The sequence below is a fragment of the Procambarus clarkii genome, chromosome 73 (genome assembly GCF_040958095.1).
Source record: "Procambarus clarkii isolate CNS0578487 chromosome 73, FALCON_Pclarkii_2.0, whole genome shotgun sequence".
Lineage (NCBI taxonomy): Eukaryota > Metazoa > Arthropoda > Malacostraca > Decapoda > Cambaridae > Procambarus > Procambarus clarkii.
The window spans coordinates 28,700,319-28,719,328 of NC_091222.1; positions in this window are offsets into that span (position 1 = coordinate 28,700,319).

The window sequence follows — 19,010 nt, forward strand, 5'->3', positions numbered from 1 at the left end:
CTTGTGAGAGTTTGGTCCACCAGGTTGTTGCTTGGAGCGGCCCGCAGGCCCACATATACCTGCTTGATGGGGTTCTGGGAGTTGTTCTACTCCCCAAGCCCGGCCCGAGGCCAGGCTTGACTTGTGAGAGTTTGGTCCACCAGGCTGTTGCTTGGAGCGGCCCGCAGGCCCACATATACCTGCTTGATGGGGTTCTGGGAGTTCTTCTACTCCCCAAGCCCGGCCCGAGGCCAGGCTTGACTTGTGAGAGTTTGGTCCACCAGGCTGTTGCTTGGAGCGGTCCGCAGGCCCACATATACCTGCTTGATGTGGTTCTGGGAGTTCTTCTACTCCCCAAGCCCGGCCCGAGGCCAGGCTTGACTTGTGAGAGTTTGGTCCACCAGGCTGTTGCTTGGAGCGGTCCGCAGGCCCATGGTGTATTCAGCAGGCTCAAAAATTGTGGGGAGCAAGGACAGTACAAAATAGTCGCCACGCCACATAACCAAATTACTTGAAACATAAATTTTTATTTAGTTTTTAAATTCAAAACACTTTACCTTTATAGAGTTTATAGAGCCCTATAAGCCGCGACTTTACAGTAAAGCCACATTTTAACTTAGTGTGTTTTCTCCTAACATAAAAAATGATGGAATGGAACAGCTTTACAAACCTAATTGGAGAGGTAATTCCTTAAATCAGACAATAATATTTTAGCAGCTTTCTCAAATTAGAGAATTGTCGAAGATGGTCCTATTCACTCTACTGCACTTAGGCATATATTACTGAGTAGCATCTTGAAACGTTCGTGCTCTATATATGAAATTAGTTCTTCTCAGTATAGTCATATATATATATCACATATATTTCACATGATAAATATGATATATGACATATTTCACATGATAAATATGATATATGACATATTTCACATGATATATGTGCTATGACACATATTTCACATGATATATCACAACCCTTTACGTATGCCAGAATTATATGTATCTTTATAGGTACCACATATCTCTAGACATTTTGAAATAAGTATAAATTATATATTATATTATTAGAAGTACTAGGAGAGAGAGAGAGAGAGAGAGAGAGAGAGAGAGAGAGAGAGAGAGAGAGAGAGAGAGAGAGAGAGAGAGAGAGAGAGAGAGAGAGAGAGAGAGAGGAGCTGTCCAATGGGTAGGATCGAAAGGGCCGGACTCCCCTCGTCAGTCAGTGAGGGTCTTTTTGTGACTGAGGTTCGAAGCATCTCTTAGGGAACCACCGGGGAGTCCTCACATGCATTGTTGAGGTGTTAATAGTTAGAAAAGGGTTGACACAGTAGGATCACAGGGTGGTCAAGGGCCAAGGCCGGGCCCCCAAGGGGACATGCCCACACTGTCCACATTAACCATCCCCCACCATCCCCATGGTGCCCCATGGGGGCCCCCAGGGCCCACTATACGAGGGGAAACAATATTTAACCCGACAATAGGCATGAATGTCGTCGCTACGGGAGTTTGATGTGACTATCACAGGCGTCAAGAGGGCCCCCCGGTAAGCCAAAAAAGAGGCAATTAACGCTGAAGAGCGGCCAACCACGTCCCAAATTGCTTTGAATACCGTAAGCGCTGCAAGATGGAAGTTCAATGGAAGTTCAGTCTTTTGTTCCGCTCGACTAATAACCCTTAGAGGTCTCACATTGAGGCGTTTTGTGCCTAGGGAACAGTGCAAGGTGCCCATATAGTGCCCTGAGAAGCAAGACTTGCAACCTTTCACACCTTGCAAAGGGAAAGGGGGCCCCTGAAATCCATGGGAAGTGCCCTGAAGGCCCAGGGGAGATTCACGAAGTAGTTACGCAAGCACTTACGAACCAGGGGCATTCACGAAGCAGTTACGCAAGCACTTACGAACCTGGGGCCAGACTAAGGAAGCAGTTACGCAAGCACTTACGAACCTGGGGCCAGATTCACGAAGCAGTTACACAAGCACTTACGAACCTGTACATCTTTTCTCAATCTTTGGCAGCTTTGTTTACAATTATTAAACAGTTAATGAGCTCGGAAGCACCAGGAGGCTGTTTATAACAATAACAACAGTTGATTGGCAAGTTTTCATGCTTGTAAACTGTTTAATAAATGTAACCAAAGCCGTCAAATATTGAGGAAAGATGTACACGTTCGTAAGTGCTTGCGTAACTGCTTCGTGAATCTGGCCCCAGGTTCGTAAGTGCTTGCGTAACTGCTTCGTGAATCTGACCCCTGAACTGCAGCATCAGATTCTTGTCTCTGAAGGTCTACTGATACGTCTGTGAAGCTGTCAGATGAAGAGTTTGCTCCTATATTCATCTGTTCAGTGATACAGATCAAAGGGATGTTAGTCATATTTAATTTTTTTATCTTGATAAGTCATAATCTTATAAGATCTGCTGGCAACCCTTCCCACGATGGCATAAGGAAGTTTACAGGTTATCTTGAGGTTATCTTGAGATGATTTCGGGGCTTTTTTAGTGTCCCCGCGGCCCGGTCCTCGACCAGGCCTCCACCCCCAGGAAGCAGCCCGTGACAGCTGACTAACTCCCAGGTACCTATTTACTGCTAGGTAACAGGGGCATTCAGGGTGAAAGAAACTTTGCCCATTTGTTTCTGCCTCGTGCGGGAATCGAACCCGCGCCACAGAATTACGAGTCCTGCGCGCTATCCACCAGGCTACGAGGTGTTTCCGACACCTTTCTTAATCATTGTAATTGTGAACTTTATTATATTCATGGTTTGTATTGCACAGTGGGTCCACCTGTTGCAAACATTGCAAAGGTATTGCACAGTGGGTCCACCTGTTGCAAACATTGCAAAGGTATTGCACAGTGGGTCCACCTGTTGCAAACATTGCAAAGGTATTGCACAGTGGGTCCACCTGTTGCAAACATTGCAAAGGTATGGCACAGTGGGTCCACCTGTTGCAAACATTGCAAAGGTATTGCACAGTGGGTCCACCTGTTGCAAACATTGCAAAGGTATTGCACAGTGGGTCCACCTGTTGCAAACATTGCAAAGGTATGGCACAGTGGGTCCACCTGTTGCAAACATTGCAAAGGTATTGCACAGTGGGTCCACCTGTTGCAAACATTGCAAATGTATTGCACAGTGGGTCCACCTGTTGCAAACATTGCAAAGGTATTGTACAGTGGGTCCACCTGTTGCAAACATTGCAAATGTATTGCACAGTGGGTCCACCTGTTGCAAACATTGCAAAGGTATTGTACAGTGGGTCCACCTGTTGCAAACATTGCAAAGGTATTGCACAGTGGGTCCACCTGTTGCAAACATTGCAAAGGTATTGCACAGTGGGTCCACCTGTTGCAAACATTGCAAAGGTATTGCACAGTGGGTCCACCTGTTGCAAACATTGCAAAGGTAGGAAAAAAGGTATTGCAGAAAAGCAGTTTGATGTAAGAGGGATAACCTATTGACTAGGATAGGGGTGTCCCTTCAGACGTCAGGCCTCACAGCAACCCTTATCCACTTTCCCATCCCTATTCCACATTCCTACCTCCCTCCCTTTTTCCTCTATTCACTCTCTACCCTTCCCTTGCTTACCCTTCTCTCATTCTTAATTCATCTTCCTTTCCTTTAGGCCCACTGATCATTCCTATTAGATAACTCTCTCTTCAACTGTCCCCCTTACCCTTACACGCTGACCATTTGGTCATATTAATGGGTTAATGGGTGTTGTAATACTACTCTCTCTTAATGCTTCAGCTTTACCTGAATCTCTCTCTCTCTCTCTCTCTCTCATACTTACCCTACACCCATTATCCTACACCCATTGCCCAATACCCATTACCCTACTCCCATTACTCTACACCCATTACCCTACACCCATTACTCAACACCCATTACCCTACACCCATTACTCTACACCCATTCCCCTACACCCATTACTCTACACCCATTACTCTACACCCATTATCCTACACCCATTACTCTACACCCATTACCCTACACCCATTACTCTACACCCATTGCCCAATACCCATTTCCCTACACCCATTACCCTACACCCATTACTCTACACCCATTACTCTACACCCATTACTCTACACCCATTACCCTACACCCATTACCCTACACCCATTATCCTACACCCATTACCCTACACCCATTACTCTACACCCATTACTCTACACCCATTATCCTACACCCATTATCCTACACCCATTACTCTACACCCATTACCCTACACCCATTATCCTACACCCATTATCCTACACCCATTACTCTACACCCATTACCCTACACCCGTTACCCTACACCCATTACCCTACACCCATTACCCTACACCCATTACCCTACACCCGTTACCCTACACCCATTACCCTACACCCATTATCTTACACCCATTATCCTACACCCATTACCCTACACCCATTACTCTACACCCATTAGCCTACACCCATTACTCTACACCCATTAACCTACACCCATTAGCCTACACCCATTATCCTACACCCATTACTCTACTCCCATTATCCTACACCCATTAATCTACACCGATTATCCTACACCCATTACTCTACACCCATTACCCTACACCCATTACCCTACACCCATTACTCTACACCCATTACCCTACACCCATTACTCTACACCCATTACCCTACACCCATTATCCTACACCCATTATCCTACACCCATTACTCTACACCCATTACCCTACACCCGTTACCCTACACCCATTACCCTACACCCATTACTCTACACCCATTACCCTACACCCATTACTCTACACCCATTACCCTACACCCATTACTCTACACCCATTACCCTACACCCATTATCCTACACCCATTTCTCTACACCCATTATCCTACACCCATTACCCATTACCCTACACCCATTACTCTCACAAGGTTAAGTCAAATAATGGTTAGTAAACAACCAAACTACCTCATGATTCAGTAATTATAACCATAATTAATTAATTAAATAATCAAACTCCCATAATAAAAACTACAGCTAATTTATCACTTCTCTTAACAACAAAGTATTAAATAATTTTTTTTATAATTAAAAGTTTGATTTATTTAGAAACGTTAAACTCGATCCTGATATTAATTTACCAATATAAAATAACAAGAAAAAAAACCTTATTGATAAAAATTTCTTCACAAAAAATCATGATAATGTTTGAAAAAAAATTATGATTATGTTCATAAATGTGTATATAGAAAATAGGATGTCCTATTGCCTGTTCAAGTTGAAGGTCAGATGTATGGAGACACCCCCTTATTAGACTTTGCAGGGTGATAGGTAGGTGTTAGGGGACTGTCATAGGTGGGTCAGGGTCAGCCCCATTGCTCCCATTTAAGGAGAATCTGGCTCCTATGACGACCCCCATGAAATCGGTGGAGAGGAAACGACCGGTTCAGAGTCATACCCAAAGGACCCCATACCTCAAGGACCCCCATACCCAGGACCCCATACCCCAAGTACCCCATACCCAAAGACCCCCATACCCCAGCAATTGCACAAAAGCTCCCAGCAACACCTACCTGATCAACCAGGCTGTGACTCATACGTCAGGCTGCGAGCAGCCGCGGCTAACAGCCTGGATGATCAATCCAGCAACCAGGAGGCCTGGTCGACGACCGGGCCGCGGGGACACTAAGCCCCGGAAGCACCTCAAGGTAACACCACCACATCACAGCCCGTCACCAATGCGAGGACTTTTGACAGACATTCTGGAGAGACGGCACCTGAACGGACGGTTAGAGAAGGGATGACGGGTAACTGAAGGGTAGATAGCATGGATAGGAGACGGGTGGAGGCGATAGAGGAAAAGGGGAAGGGACGTAGGATAGTGAAAAGAAGTTGGAGGATACGAAAAAGGTAACTGGGAAAAAACGTGAATTTGAGGAATCAAAAGGGGAAAATAGACTCGTGAAAAGAAAGGGGAGGTGGTGAAAAAGGCAAGGAATTGGTAGACAGGTGTGTGAAGGGTTGAGGGTGAAAGTAGAGAGAATGGAAGGAGTGATAGAGGACGCTGATTGGAGAACACTGCTCATGTGAAAATATCTTATTTGAATCACCTGTGAGGCTGAATCCAAGTCATAACCCCATGTTAATATACACATACTCCATTGCTGCTGCTTGGGTAACAGCTTCTTTCCCGTATCAACCTACCGCTGCTTGGGTAACAGCTTCTTCCCCGTATCAACCTACCCCTGGCTTTGCGCTCTGGGGTCGGATTCACGAAGCAGTTATGCAAGCACTTACGAACGTGCACATCTTTCCTCAATCTTTGACGGCTTTGGTTACATTTATTAAACAGTTTACAAGCATGAAAACTTGCCAATCAACTGTTGTTATTGTTATAAACAGCCTCCTGGTGCTTCGGAGCTCATTAACTGTTTAATAATTGTAAACAAAGCCGCCAAAGATTGAGAAAAGATGGACAGGATCGTAAGTGCTTGCGTAACTGCTTCATGAATCTGACCCCAGAATACCTTCAAAACACCTTGGAAGAGCTACGAGTACCTTAAGACTCTTATCATATTCACGGAAAGTGACACCCTGAGACCTCGTAGCAGGAGGAAGGGCTCACTATCATTTTCATGACTTCAGCGATGATAAATTACTAAAACATAAAAGTGTATTCTTAGTCCAATGAGTCTATTTCTGCCTGTCTATCTGATTACTTTGTGTATACTATCTATCTATCTATCTATCTATCTCACACATATTCTTTTATACTCTAACATTCTCTATCTCTCTGTTTCGTCACATACTCTCAATCTTATTCAATCTTTCCACCACTCCAGAAAATATGAATCACACTGGAATATTATCAATCACAAAAAATGTAGCCCCCCCAAAAAAGTTAATATTTCAATCCACCACTCTAACATATTACCAAAAGCAATCATTAACAGCCTGACTAATCCAGAGCAATCACTAATATTATGACATATCACTATCAAATCAGATCAAGTTGCAATGCACTCAATATTTCGTTACAATTATGTGATCACGATATATGTAGAAAATATAGAAATGTATGACTTTCATCATAGTTCGTGTGAGAGCGAATTGTTAATGGGTGTTGGCTATTATGAGGAGTTGTGACCAGTCAGATGTTGTGACCAGTCAGTTGTGACCAGTCAGTTGTGACCAGTCAGATGTTGTGACCAGTCAGATGTTGTGACCAGTCAGGTGTTGTGACCAGTCAGATGTTGTGACCAGTCAGATGTTGTGACCAGTCAGGTGTTGTGACCAGTCAGATGTTGTGACCAGTCAGGTGTTGTGACCAGTCAGTTGTGACCAGTCAGTTGTGACCAGTCAGGTGTTGTAACGCGTCTAACAAGAGTGTTCGGAACTTCACCGTTTCATTAAACTGTTGAGGTTGGCATATTGACCAACGATGTGTCAATATCGTACCCATGTAAGTAACATTTACATATATTAAGTCCGAACTTAGTTTTTGTGCCTTAGGGTGGAAACTTAGGGTGGAGAGAGAGAGAGAGAGAGAGAGAGAGAGAGAGAGAGAGAGAGAGAGAGAGAGAGAGAGAGAGAGAGAGAGAGAGAGAGAGAGAGAGAGAGAGAGCACTATCTCCGTGAATCTGGCCCCAGGTTCGTAAGTGCTTGCGTAACTATCTCCGTAAATCTGGCCCCTAGGTTCGTAAGTGCTTGCGTAACTTTCTCCGTAAATCTGGCCCCTAGGTTCGTAAGTGCTTGCGTAACTATCTCCGTGAATCTGGCCCCTGAAAGCCAAGGGAGGGCTAAGACGAGCCCCCAAGACACAGGGGGAACCCTGAAGCGAAGAATCTTGGGAGTCAAATGGACTCCAATCTCTAAGAGGGAAAAGAACCTAAATTTTTATCTCTGACTTCCGAATGCAGTGATGGACGTGACTGGTCCACATTCTGATAAACTTGTCAAAGTCGACTCCCTGGGGGCGGGTTTTTGCGGCCTTGTATTTATAGATCAAAAAAATACAGCCAAATACATTGTACACTTTGTAACGGGGATATTTGAAGATACAAAAAATACAATTTTTTTTTAAATCTTTTTGTTCGAAATATCTAAGCCTGAACGCGGCCATCAAGATGTTATTGAAGAACTTTATTGAACTTCATTTGATACCTGATCAACCAGGCTGTGACTCATATGTCAGGCTGCGAGCAGCCGCGTCTAACAGCCTGGTTGATCAGTCCAGCAACCAGGAGGCCTGGTCGACGACCGGGCCGCGGGGACACTAAGCCCCGGAAGCACCTCAAGGTAACCTCAAGGTAACGTTCATTGTATTTCCAGAGAACTTAATACAGTTGCCAATTAGCCATGGAAATGCACTTACAAATAGATACCTTTATTATTAGACACTTGGGCAAAAAAATAGACATATCTAACTTCAATCGAACCCCTGAAAAAAGATTATTATATCGAGTGGTATGATTCAGCCACACGGAATGACAGGCATCAGGCATGATAATGTGACACGGAACTGTTTGAGTTCGCATCCAGCATTCAGCCATGCGGCTCCGGCATGCTATCCTGACAGGATAGCAATCACAGGGAAATACTGGATATATACAATGGTTCAGAGAGAGAAATATATTGTAAAGGCCACACGGACCATACTCACCTAGTTGTGCTTGCGGGGGGGTTGAGCTCTGGCTCTTTGGTCCCGCCTCGCGGCTCCGGCATGCTATCCTGATAGGATAGCAATCACAGGCAAATACTGGATATATACAATGGTTCAGAGAGAGAAATATATTGTAAAGGCCACACGGACCATACTCACCTAGTTGTGCTTGCGGGGGGGTTGAGCTCTGGCTCTTTGGTCCCGCCTCTCAACCATTAATCAACCAATGATAGATACCGTTAGTCCTATTAACGACTGGTTGTGATAGTGAGGTTCAGTTGAAGGGTGTGGTTCATGGTCTTACAGTAGACTGGTGGTACGGTAGTTTACACTGCTGGAATTGGCTGTTACTGGTGGTAGTATAATGGATGTCGTTACTGGTCGTAGTTTAATGGGTGTCGTTACTGGTGGTAGTTTAATGGGTATCGTTACTGGTGGTAGTTTAATGGGTGTCGTTACTGGTGGTAGTTTAATGGGTGTCGTTACTGGTGGTAGTTTAATGGGTATCGTTACTGGTGGTAGTTTAATGGGTGTCGTTACTGGTGGTAGTTTAATGGGTGTCGTTACTGGTGGTAGTTTAATGGGTGTCGTTACTGGTGGTAGTTTAATGGGTGTCGTTACTGGTGGTAGTTTAATGGGTGTCGTTACTGGTGGTAGTTTAATGGGTGTCGTTATTGGTGCAAGTAGTTGTGCTGTAGTTAACGGTGAATAATTAGAGCCGTGGTGCTGTATAAAAATTAAGAAGGAAGCAGCCCGTGGCAGCTGTCTAACTCCCGGGTACCTATTTTCAGCTACGTGAACAGGTGCATCAGGGTGAAAGAAACTCTGCCCATTTGTTTCCGCCTCCACCGGGGATCGAACCCGGAACCTCAGGATTACGATTCCGAAGCGCTGTCCACTCAGCTATCAAGATTGATTGACTATGTAATGGCTATGTAATGGTATATGTGTGATGTTACTATATCTTAAGCTTGTGAAAAACATCTTAATCACCTTCAGTGGTTAAGTGCTTAATAACTCACTAGTTTCTATAGCAGCTATCCTACCCTGTCAAAGTAGAAGAGACATACATATCTATGTGTATATATATGTATGTTTGTATACATGGTATGCTAGGTTGGTGTATATATATAGTATATATGGTAAGCTGGTCAGAATTGCATTTCACCATTGTAAATGCACATTAATCACATTATGTAAAAAAAAAACACCTTGAACACTTATGTAGAATAGACTTAAATCTATGTAAGTTACATTAACACTTTAAAATCACTACAATCACCTGTAGTTGATTGTTCAATAAACCACTGAACTCCATCTTTAACACATCTCTAACCCTATCCATGAAGCTCAGAAGAAAAATGAATATATATATTCTGGTTAGCAGTGTAAATATCTGGCCACGTCTGTGGCAGAAAAAAATTAAACCAACTGTAGGCCCAAATATTCGCCACATGGCTTCAGTTCATTATCGTTATCTTATAACAAAATTTAATTCGCGTGAAGACGCCCTCTGGGGGCCGCAGTGGGTAATCAAAGCTGGGTGTTTGGGGTGTGTTTGGGGGAGGGTGGGGGGTGTGTTTGAGGGTGGGGGGTGTGTTTGGGGAAGGGTGGGGAGGACGGGAATATATATACAATGACTACATTATGAATTAAATTACAATGACTACATTATGAATGAAATTACAATGACTACATTATGAATGAAGTCTGTCTACTGCATGACAGCTGACTGTGGGAAAAATGTTGAGTGTCTTGTAGTCATTGACTTCTAGCTTCTTGGTCTGTGTGAATGTTTATCAGCAGGTGTGGGAGTGTATTGGTCTAGTTGTGCTTGTGGGGGTTGAGCTCTGGCTCTTTGGTCCCGCCTCTCAACTGTCAGTCAACAGGTGTACAGGTTCCTGAGCCTACTGGGCTCTATCATATCTGCACTTGAAACTGTGTATGGAGTCAGCCTCCACCACATCACTGCCTAATGTGTGTGTGTGTGTGTGTGTGTGTGTGTGTGTGTGTGTGTGTGTGTGTGTGTGTGTGTGTGTGTGTGTGTGTGTGTGTGTGTGTGTGTGTGTGTGTAGAGATTACATACATGTAACGCTAGTAGGCTTAAATATTACATACCATAATTTGATAAGAGTTTTACGCGGGTTTTCTACCATAGTGAGACGTCGGCTGTGTTCGATGGGTCCCACAGCTCGATGTAAAAACACAGGATATGAAACTAAAATCCAAATATATACATTAATATAAAAATCCCGCCATGATGCACATGCCCCAGCCAGTGATGGTGTGGCAGCTGTTGTGGTGTTGGGATCATAATGGGAGGTATAGTGTTACCAGCGAGTGTGGTTCCAAACGTCGCCTACTGCGACGAAGTCAAGATGGCAAGGCTTGGGACACCACTCAGTGCCATGTGTGTTGTATTAGTCACGGGACGAACGCTACTCGACTTAGGTTTCGTCTACGCTCCCTCGCTCACATATAATTAAACTCTAATTACGGACTAATCATGGGTATTTGGGGATAATTCCTGCGACTACAGTAGGGGGAAAAGGCAGAAAAGCAGTAGGGAAATATATGAAAATATCCCCACAGCCCTCAGCCATAGACTCAACATGGCTCCTAGTCTTTCGACTGTTCCCTTGTTTCGTATCACCGTCAATAAACAGAGTATGCAAATTAGCCAGCTGGTCCCAGACGCCCCCAGAAGATCTCACCAGCCAGGCCTCACGGCGTCTTGAAACCCACATGAACAAGTCGACCAAACAGCCCAAGGATTTGTATAAACTGGCTAACTGCCTCATTAACTTCAGTCTCATTTTATGTCATGTTCACCTGTGCTTGATTGATGGTGTGTTGGAGATGTTTAGAGAGGTCTTCCCTACATCCTTACCTACTCCCTTCTTCCCACTTTCCTTCTCTCTCTCTCTCTCTCTCCCTTTTTTAAGGTCTTCCATTCTATAGTTCCTTGACTTTCGCTTTTCTTAATCTCCATCTATTGCTTTTCTTCTGCAACCCTTTCTACTACCCTATGAAATGCCTCATTCCTCTCCAATCATCCCCTTCCCTCTTAATCCAATCTTATTACTAGCCTTTCTTTTGCACCCTCAACCTCTCTCCCCTCTCTACTCCTCTTCTCTGTCAGTTCTCACACTCGCAAATCCCCAGGACACGGGTGGAAGCTGGAGACACAGATGAGGCAGGACCAGAGGACACGGGTGGATGCTGGTGACACAGATGAGGCAGGACCAGAGGACACGGGTGGAAGCTGGAGAAACAGATGAGGCAGGACCAGAGGACACGGGTGGAAGCTGGTGACACAGATGAGGCAGGACCAGAGGACACGGGTGGAAGCTGGAGACACAGATGAGGCAGGACCAGAGGACACGGGTGGAAGCTAGAGACACAGATGAGGCAGGACCAGAGGACACGGGTGGATGCTGGAGACACAGATGAGGCAGGACCAGAGGACACGGGTGGAAGCTGGTGACACAGATGAGGCAGGACCAGAGGACACGGGTGGAAGCTGGAGACACAGATGAGGCAGGACCAGAGGACACGGGTGGAAGCTAGAGACACAGATGAGGCAGGACCAGAGGACACGGGTGGATGCTGGAGACACAGATGAGGCAGGACCAGAGGACACGGGTGGAAGCTGGTGACACAGATGAGGCAGGACCAGAAGACACGGGTGGAAGCTGGAGACACAGATGAGGCAGGACCAGAGGACACGGGTGGAAGCTGGAGACACAGATGAGGCAGGACCAGAGGACACGGGTGGAAGCTGGAGACACAGATGAGGCAGGACCAGAGGACACGGGTGGAAGCTGGTGACACAGATGAGGCAGGACCAGAGGACACGGGTGGAAGCTGGTGACACAGATGAGGCAGGACCAGAGGACACGGGTGGAAGCTGGTGACACAGATGAGGCAGGACCAGAGGACACGGGTGGAAGCTGGTGACACAGATGAGGCAGGACCAGAGGACACGGGTGGAAGCTGGTGACACAGATGAGGCAGGACCAGAGGACACGGGTGGATGCTGGAGACACAGATGAGGCAGGACCAGAGGACACGGGTGGAAGCTGGTGACACAGATGAGGCAGGACCAGGGGACACGGGTGGATGCTGGAGACACAGATGAGGCAGGACCAGAGGACACGGGTGGATGCTGGAGACACAGATGAGGCAGGACCAGAGGACACGGGTGGATGCTGGAGACACAGATGAGGCAGGACCAGAGGACACGGGTGGATGCTGGAGACACAGATGAGGCAGGACCAGAGGACACGGGTGGAAGCTGGTGACACAGATGAGGCAGGACCAGAGGACACGGGTGGATGCTGGAGACACAGATGAGGCAGGACCAGAGGACACGGGTGGATGCTGGAGACACAGATGAGGCAGGACCAGAGGACACGGGTGGATGCTGGAGACACAGATGAGGCAGGACCAGAGGACACAGGTGGATGCTGGAGACACAGATGAGGCAATTAACCATCTTGAAGTTATCTTGAGGTGATTTCGGGGCTTAGCATCCCCGCGGCCCGGTCCTCAACCAGGCCTCCTTTTTTGTTACACATCCCCAGGAAGCAGCCCATAGCAGCTGTCTAACTCCCAGGTACCCATTTACTACAGCTAAGTGCACAGGGCCATCAGGGTGAAAGAAACTCTGCCCATTTGCGTCCGCCAGAGATTAAACCCGGAACCTTAGAACTACGAATCCCGAACGTTGACCACTCAGCCGTCACGCCCCATATACAATTATTCCCAACAATCTCTGATATTCACCTTAAGATAAACACAAAAAAACGTGTCGTTTAACTGATAACAAAAGATAAAAATCATCAATTTCAAACATTAAACAAATAAATGAATCAGTTTGAAATCCTAACAAACAATAAAAATTAAATAAAAAAGGCGAATTTAATATATAAAAAGCCAAAAAGAATATACATATAAATTGTTTTTTATTCAAACAGGTCAACAATATTGCGAATATGAAACAGAGAACGAAATATCATCCATATATTTTGTATATTAAATCACGTGTCTATATTTTTTCCATTTTGAAGGCTTTCCATTCCACTATGGTTGTTATTTTCCTAATGGTGAGAATGGGAGGTTGATTATAGTGATATGGGAGTGTATAGTGATGGTGAGGATTGTGAGAATAGTGACTGTGGGAGGGGGGGGGGGAGTGCAGCAGTGATGGTAGTAATGGTAGATAGTGAGGAGGGTAGATGGTGAAGAGGGTAGATGGTGAAGAGGGTAGATGGTAATGAGGGTAGATAGTGAAGAGGGTGGATAGTGAAGAGGGTAGATGGTGGATAGTGAAGAGGGTAGATGGTGGATAGTAAAGAGGGTAGATGGTGAAGAGGGTAGATGGTGGATAGTGAAGAGGGTAGATGGTGGATAATGAAGAGGGTAGATGGTGGATAGTGAAGAGGGTATATGGTGGATAATGAAGAGGGTAGATGGTGAAGAGGGTAGATAGTGAAGAGGGTGGATAGTGAAGAGGGTAGATAGTGAAGAGAGTAGACAGTGAAGATGGTAGATAGTGAAGATACCCAGATAGTGAATATATAACCAGACGCTGATAACATGACATGATAACCACCCAACCTTGATGATAGCAAACACAGTAGCCAAGAACCAAATAGAAAAACACAAGACAGTCAGTTTAAATAACTTTCTTGGCAAGAGGTCAATAATAGTGATAAAGTATAGTGACCCCGGCACACCATCCCCCCCCCATCCCCCCTTAAACACCCCTTTCATAACCAGCACCAACAGTCAGAAAGACCATTTGTCCCCTTACCCATTTACATGAGGCAATCTGATATTCATACGAATTTCCATGTATACGAATTCTCCCATTGTGGTCCAGGGTAGAGGCGGCGATGGAACGATTCCCTAGGATGGTTATTGCTCCGTTAAATAGGGATAATATACATTGGTTGTGGTCAGACATGCGAGGACACCATTGTCAGGTGTGTGGATGGTGTCCAGGTGTGTGGAGGAGATGGTGGGGGGTGAGGAAGGGCCATATATGAGTCTTAGAGGTGGCTAGCACATATGCACACACACACAGTACGGCTCCTGTGGAAGGTAAGTTCACTATACGGGGTCACTATAGCCCGTGCTACTTGCCCCGCATCTGGCCCCTGGTTCGTAAGTGCTTGCGTAACTGCTTCGTGAATCTGGCCCCAGGTTCGTAAGTGCTTGCGTAATTGTTTCGCGAATCTGGCCCCAGGTTCGTAAGTGCTTGCGTAACTGCTTCGTGAATCTGGCCCCAGGTTCGTAAGTGCTTGCGTAACTGCTTCGTGAATCTGGCCCCAGGTTCATAAGTGCTTGCGTAACTGCTTCATGAATCTGACCCCAGGTTCGTAAGTGCTTGCGTAACTGCTTCGCGAATCTGGCCCCAGGTTCGTAAGTGCTTGCGTAACTGCTTCGTGAATCTGGTCCCTGGTTATTGAACATCTTGATATCGAAACTGTTATCTTAATTACTCGAGTTAGATAATAGAGTATTTTGATTGATTTTATGCTTAAAATAAAGGGTAGAGATAATAACTTTACTCCATTAACTGATAATACAACAATCTCAGATACTATTGTATAATATTAGCAGCTAGATATACAGTACCATGCAAATTATACAATTGGTTATCTTGAGATGATTTCGGGGCTTTAGTGTCCCCGCGGCCCGGTCCTCGACCAGGCCTCCACCTCCAGGAAGCAGCCCGTGACAGCTGACTAACACCCAGGTACCTATTTTACTGCTAGGTAACAGGGGCATAGGGTGAAAGAAACTCTGCCCATTGTTTCTCGCCGGCGCTTGGGATCGAACCCAGGACCACAGGATCACAAGTCCAGCGTGCTGTCCGCTCGGCCGACCGGCTCTCTCGCAAAGGATGTGTACAGGGCAAGGAAGGGATGCCTGTCCACGTTGCTGAAGGATATTAGGATGTTTGTCACTACGACCACCACTACAATACGACCACCACCCCTACACAACCACCACCCCTACACAACCACCACCCCTATACAACCACCACAACACAACCACCAAACCACCACCACCCCTACAAGCCCCAGCAGTTAACAACTTATCACCACCCCTCCACCATACACAACTATGCAATTAGCTGATAACCCAACCAGCAGAGCGTCTCAGAGGCCAGTAGGAAACCATCCATCCTCCCCACACGCAATATGGACGCTACAGACACACTACCCGCAAGTGGATACCACCTCAAACGACCCGAGGGCGCGGAGCACTATCATGCCCCCACAACGGACCAGTAATTTACAATCAGAGAGTAAGAGTGAGCAGCCAAGGCCAATAACTGTGATTTCAATAATAGGGAAAGAAGAGATGAAGGAAGTAGAGATGAAAGAAGTAGAAAGAAGTGAAGGAAGGAGAGAGATAGAGGTGTTTTCTTTCACTCCCAGTTCCTTGGACCTTGTTTAGACGGAGTTCTGGGGCCAGATTCACGAATCAGTTACGCAAGCACTTACGAACCTGGGGCCAGATTCATGAAGCAGTTACGCAAGCACTTACGAACCTGGGGCCAGATTCCCGAAGCAATTACGCAAGCACTTACGAACCTGGGGCCAGATTCACGGATCAGTTACGCAAGTACTTACGAACCTGGGGCCAGATTCACGAATCACTTACGCAAGTACTCACGAACCTGGGGCCAGATTCACGAAACAGTTACGCAAGCACTTACTAACCTGTCCATCTTTTCTCAATCTTTGGCGGCTTTGTTTACAATTATTAAACAGTTAATGAGCTCCGAAGCACCAGGAGGCTGTTTATAACAATAACAACAGTTGATTGGCAAGTTTTCATGCTTGTAAACTGTTTAATAAATGTAACCAAAGCCGTCAAAGATTGAGGAAAGATGTACACGTTCGTAAGTACCTGCGTATCAGCTTCGTGAATCTGGCCTCTGGGCTCCGGTAAACCTCGCTACAGCGCCCACATCGTATCATTACAGCCAGTTTCGTCAACGCAATTGGTTGAATTATGAAACAAAGTGTGTTTCAATTTGCATTCTCCTTATCAGTAGATATTACTCCGCGGGTATGATGATAGGGTGGAAGGGTGGATAGGGTGATAGGGTGGAAGAATGATGAATTTGATGAGGGAGGAAGGGTAATGAGGGTGATGACCTATCAGGGGTAAGCGCCAAGTCATTACGACTATATAGCACTGGGAAGGGATCAGGATAAGGATTTGGGATGGGACGGAGGGAAAGGAATGGTGCCCAACCACTTGTGGACAGTCGGGGATTGAACGCCGATCTGCATGAAGCCAGACCGTCGCTCTACCGTCCAGCCCAAGTGGTTGGGACAGGGGGGGGTGATGAGTGTTTGGAGGGAAAGTGAAGATCAACATACACAAGAAAATGTATAAATGTATGATAACATATTCGTTTTTGTGATGAGTTTGATGATGTGAGTTGGTGATAATTGTGGTGGTGTTGGACGTCGTTCTGTTATTGCTCTCTTGGTTCGAACAAATCCACAAGGGCCGTGACGAGGATTCGAACCTGCGTCCGGGAGCATCCCAGACACTGCCTAAATCCTCGTCACGGCCCTTGTGGATTTGTTCATTTGATGCATCACAATAGTGGGATTTCTGTGTGTAATCTCTGTTGGTGGATCTTGCTATAATCCTATGCTACTGTTGCTGCTCCTGGTTGCTAAAATCACTGTTTTTTTTCACTGTATCGTGTCACTGTATTCAAAAATCCTGTCGGACCCTCGAAAATCATACATAAAGAGATGTATACTACAAGTTTAAACATTCTTCATACGACTAATCAAGTATGAATTAGTGGACAAATATCATTATAACCCATTAGACGCTAAATAGCGACCTGTATTAAACACACCTAATGGCAGAAACCGAAACAAATGGTATATAAACTACAATTCTAAATTTATATAAGATTTCCACTCCCCACCCTTGAAGGAAATTGGGGGCAATAAGATGCGATACATCTCGCCCTTATCAACCCCATTGTAATATATCATTCAATGACAAAAGCCATTTAAGGCATCTTCTATGTCCTTCTTCCATTTCGTCTAGCAAGACACACTGCCGTTCTGATATGAAATTGGAATTGCATCCTCAGAATTTATGACTTCGTTTGGTCGATGGGACCAAGAGTCCGGGTGGATGGCCTTCGTTGGCTCGTTTATAATGAATGTGGTTGTTAGGTGGTGTGGTGTGGTGGTGTGGTGTGGTGTGGTGGGCTTGTATGGTGAGGAGGCGTTGTAAGGGGGTGTGGTGTGGTCTGGTAGTGTGGTGTGGTGTGGTGTGGTGTGGTGTGGTGGGCTTGTATGGTGAGGAGGCGTTGTAAGGGGGTGTGGTGTGGTCTGGTAGTGTGGTGTGGTGTGGTGTGGTGTGGTGTGGTGTGGTGGGCTTGTATGGTGAGGAGGCGTTGTAAGGGGGTGTGGTGTGGTCTGGTGGTGTGGTGTGTGGTGGTGTGGTGTGGTGTGGTGTGGTGGGCTTGTATGGTGAGGAGGCGTTGTAAGGGGGTGTGGTGTGGTCTGGTGGTGTGGTGTGTGGTGTGGTGGTGTGGTGTGGTGTGGTGGGCTTGTATGGTGAGGAGGCGTTGTAAGGGGGTGTGGTGTGGTCTGGTGGTGTGGTGTGTGGTGGTGTGGTGTGGTGTGGTGTGGTGGGCTTGTATGGTGAGGAGAAGTTCTAAGGGGGTGTGGTGTGGTCTGGTAGTGTGGTGTGGTGTGGTATGGTTGGCTTGTATGGTTGAGGAGAGAGTGGTATGTTGGTTGTGGTGGTGATTTGATGATGGTGATGGTATGATGGTGGTTTGTTGGTGCGGTGGTAGTGTTATAGAGGTAAAATGGTGGTTGTATAATTCAACCCGTTCTCGCACTTGCTTACAGTCAATATTGGCTATCTTAGTATCTTAACATACTAAGAAGGTTAGGTTAGGTCGGTGTTTTCTATGAAGCTTTTCAAGGTAAACTAGTGTGTTTAGTATGTCACATATGCACGTATTTAATAAGCCAATATTGACTATAAGCAAGTGCGAGAACGGGTTGTATAATTATGAGCCAATGGTTGTAAGAATATGTTGTCCACACAGCTTCGGCGCCTGATAGCTGGGTGGACAGCGCTTCGGATTCGTAGTCCTGAGGTTCCGGGTTCGATCCCCAGTGGAGGCGGAGACAAATGGGCAAAATGTTTCTTTCACCCTGATGCCCCCTGTTACCTGGCAGTAAATAGATACCTGATGTAAATAGATGTCATGATGCCTGAAAATCTTGTTTCTGTGAGTCATTTACTTCTGAGTTTTCTGGCTGTGACCTGTCCCCAAGTTCGCTTCCTTTACTGATTATCCAATCTTTATTGGTAATTCAATTTTTAAT